The sequence below is a fragment of the Melanerpes formicivorus genome, unplaced genomic scaffold (genome assembly GCF_026170545.1).
Source record: "Melanerpes formicivorus ecotype bairdi unplaced genomic scaffold, bMelFor1.0.p_v2 SCAF_221, whole genome shotgun sequence".
Classification (NCBI taxonomy): domain Eukaryota; kingdom Metazoa; phylum Chordata; class Aves; order Piciformes; family Picidae; genus Melanerpes; species Melanerpes formicivorus.
The window spans coordinates 309535-314055 of NW_027142573.1; positions in this window are offsets into that span (position 1 = coordinate 309535).

The window sequence follows — 4521 nt, forward strand, 5'->3', positions numbered from 1 at the left end:
CAAACCCCTCACCAACTTTGTTGCTCTTCTCTGGACTCGTTCCAGCAAGTCAACATCCTTCCTAAAGTGAGGGGCCCAGAACTGGACACAGTACTCGAGGTGTGGCCTAACCAGTGCAGTGTACAGGGGCAGAATGACCTCCCTGCTCCTGCTGGCCACACTGTTCTTGATGCAGGCCAGGATGCCATTGGCCCTCTTGGCTGCCTGGGCACACTGCAGGCTCATGTTCATCCTACCATCAACCAGCACCCCCAGGTCCCTCTCTGCCTGGCTGCTCTCTAGCCACTCTGACCCCAGCCTGTAGCACTGCATGGGGTTGTTGTGGCCAATGTGAAGAACCTGGCATTTGGATGTGTTAAATCTCATGCCGTTGGATTCTGCCCATCTGCCCAGCCTGTCAAGGTCCCTCTGCAGAGCCTCTCTACCCTCCAGCAGATCAACTCTTGCCCCCAGCTTGGTGTCGTCAGCAAATTTACTGATGATGGACTCAATGCCCTCATCCAGATCATCAATAAAGATGTTAAAGAGCACAGGGCCCAGCACTGATCCTTGGGGCACACCACTAGTGACTGGCTGCCAGCTGGATGTGGCACCATTCACCACCACTCTCTGGGCTCGGCCCTCCAGCCAGTTCCTAACCCATCGCAGTGTGCTCCCGTCCAAGCCATGGGCTGACAGCTTGGCCAGCAGTTTGCTATGGGGGACGGTGTCAAAGGCCTTGCTGAGGTCCAGGTAGACTACATCAACAGGCCTCCCCACATCCACCATTGTTCCTTTATTGCAAGAGTATTGTACTAGTATTATGTGAGTATTGTGTGTGTGTTTATTAAGGGAACCTTTACAGCTTATATAGACTCAGAGAGCATCGTTGGCATAGCTTCATTGGTTCCTCACAAGTGACCACACATCATACTACTATTGATTATTGGTCAAACTACTAACAACAAGGTTGTTAATGCAGGTGTTCATCCTGTTATTCCAGGATAACCCTCTGTGTTTATAGCTACCAGTGTCCTGCTTTAGTTACATGGTGCAGGCACAGCACTGTTTTGCTAAACTGCCAACCACTTCTGCACCCATGCTGAACATGGCCCACCACCATGTCAGACTCCAAGCCTATACTGCCAGATTGCTTACACTGCTTATTGCCACCTTTGCCACATGTCTTCATCAAGGTCATCAATAAAGATGTTAAACAGAAGTGGTCCCAACACTGAGCTTTGAGGAACACTAGTTGTGACCAGCTGCCAGCTGGATTTAATTCCATTGACTACCACTCTCTGGGTCAGTTCACCCAGGCAGTGCTTTATCCAGCTTCCTAATTTATTGTGATGACCTCATTCTGATTCTCCTCCCTGACTCCTAGTGTATGTGGCTGGGTGTCCAGGGAACTGCTGGATCCAGTGGTAAATACTGAGGCAAAGCAGGCATTGAGCACCTCATCCTTCTCTTCATCCTTAGTCACTATGTTTCCCTCTGCATTCAATAAAGGATTGAGATTTTCCCTATTCCTCCTTTTGTTGTTAACAAATTTATAGAAACATTTTTTATTATCCTTAGTGGCTATAGCTAGGTTGAGCTCTAGTTGTGCTTTGGATCTCAATTTTCTCCCTGCATAGCTTTACTACATCTTTATAGTCCTGATGAGAGACTTGTCCCCTCTACCCTCTTTTTGTTCTTGAGGTCCAGCCAAAGGTCTCTATTCAGCCAGGCCAGATGCCTTCCCCACTGACTCATTTTTCTGTACACAGGGACAGCCTGCTCCTGAGCTTTTAAGACTTCCCTCTGGAAGTATGTCCAGCCTTCCTGGACTCCTATATCCTTCAGGGTGGCCTCCCAAAGGACTTTGTCAATTAGTCTCTTGAACAGGCCAAAGTTTGCCCTCTGGAAGTTCAAGGTGGCAGTTTTACTAACCCCTCTCCTTGTTTCCCTAATGATAGAGAATCTCATGATCTCTGAGCCCTAGATGCTCTCCAACCTTTACTTGCCCCACAAGTTCTTCCCTGTTCACAATAAGTAGGTCCAAGAGGACACCTTCCCTGGCTGTCTCCCTCTCCAATTGTGTCAGGAAGGTATCCTCCACACAGTCCAGAAACCTGCAGGACTGTTTTCTCTCTGCTGTATTGTATTCCTAGCAGACATCTGGGAAGTTGAAGTCTCCCATGAGAACAAGGGGAAGTGATTTTTTAACCTCTCTCAACTGCTTCATTCTGCTTGGGTGGTCTGTAACAGATTCCCACTGCAATATCACTTTTGCTGGCCTTACTACTGATTCTTACTCATAAAGACTCAACCCTATCATCACCTTCATTAGTTTTCATAGTTTCCCTAACACAGAGAGCCACTCCACCACCTCTTTTTCCTTGCCTATCCTTTCTGAAAGTTGCATCTGTTGCAGCACTCCAGTTGTGGGAGTCATCCCACCAGGTTTCCATGATGGCTGCTCTATCATAGTTCCCCTGTATCACAATGGCCTCCAGCTCCTCCTGTTTATCGCCCATGCTGTGTGCATTGGTGTATAAACATTTCAGGGAGGGAGTTGAGTACATAGTTTTCAGCCTTGCAGTAGGGTAGACCTTCTGATTATATAAGATGCCAACACACAGCTCCACAAGCATTGGGCTACTACGCCCGGAGTACATCCCCACCCCCCTTTAAAACTAGTTTAAAGCCTTGTCAATCAGCCCAGCCAACTCAAGTGCAAGGATTCTTTTCCCCTTATGGGACAGATGATTGTACTCGGATTCAATCAGCTCCTATGCCAGTCAGGAAGAGTCCAACCGATTTCAGTTCGCTTTGGTATGTCTGTGTTTCTAATAAACAGAACATGGAGATCCGCATAGCAAGAGGCCCCAGAGAAACAAAACAGAGGGTCTGAAGATCCAATGATTTTTTTTTTAAGTGTGCAGATATGGCACATTGGTACATGGTTTAATGGCCATGCTGGTCTTAGGTTGACAGATGGACTAAATAATATTATACAGATTTTTTTGACAGAAATGATTCTGTGATTCTATGGAAGATACCAGATTTTTCAAATATTGTCTGTCCTCAATGTGGCAAAGATGAGCTTTGATATAACCAGAGAATGGTTACAGGGGATGATGCAAGTATATTTTATTTCCATGCTATCTGGCACATACAGAATAAGGAGGATTTTAGAAGATTTGTCTGTGAATAGATCTAGATATTTTGTTCAATCACATCTTAATCCACTTTCTGTTCACAGACCTTGTATTAGCTGACTGTGACATACTTTGTGTCCTATAGATTTCTCAATTGTTGCAACCAGTGGGAAAAACAGACATAGAAAAGCACATTTATAAAACCTCTCACTGAGTGATTTCCCCATCTGTGAGTTACACAGCCTGTTGTTTTAAATTATTTACTTTTTTTCCCATAAGGTTTAAACACAGACTTTGAAATAGATGCAAGGAATAGTTGACATTGCCACTGAACTCAGAAGGCTGCCTTCAGTATCAAAGAACTGCAATGTTCATGCGTTTCATCTACCATTAATATATCCTTGCAAACACCTTAAATTATTTTAGCTTTAAGACTCAGTGTAAATACTAGGTTCTCACTGTAACAACATTCAAAGTTCTTCTTTCCAGTCAAATTACTTCCTTGTTTCCAGAGATTCATCTCAATTATTGTACAAACGTAAGTAATATTGTAATGCCAAATTAAATTTAATGCTGGTTTTTGAAATTTTGTTTTACAGAACATTATAAGATATTAATGAAAAATCTACTATTACCTGTGCCAGAAATTTCCTTCTGATTATGCTGAAATAAAATGATCTATATGTTTGCCTTGGTATCAAAATGTTGGAAAGACTGTTTTAATTAAAATGTATAGCTCTTGATGACCACACCCAAGTACCCTATCGTGTTACATCAGCTTCTGAAGCAAACTTTCATTTAAAGATAGTGAAAAGCATATAAGCCTATCCGCATATAGCAGGTGTTATGCAGGTACCTAATACTGCAATTCAGTATACCTTTTGGGAGTTTATGCATTATTATAATGCATGATTTAAATATTTTTTTAAAAATTGTCTTTCATGTCTTTCTTCTCCCAGGCAACCAGTACCAGAACAGGAGGACACAGTCTCAAGCTGCACCAGGGGAAGTTTAGGGTAGAGGTGAGGAGAAATTTCTTCACAGAGAGAGTTGTTAGCCATTGGAATGGGCTGCCCAGAGAGGTGGTGGAGTCACTGTCCGTGGAGGTGTTCAAGAGGGGATTGGACGTGACACTTGGTGCCATGGTCTAGTAGTCATGAGGTCTTGGGTGACAGGTTGGACTTGATGATCTTTGAGGTATTTTCCAACCTTGTTGATTCTATGATTCTATGTAATTAACAAGGTAAACCAAGATTTTATGCTTTGACAGTAACAACAACCAATCTAACATTTTGTCCTATAGCCCAGAAATGAGAAAGAACCTGAAGAAAATAGCTAATTCTTGATATATATTTTCTTAAAATGCATTTCTTAATATATATTTTCTTCTCAGGAC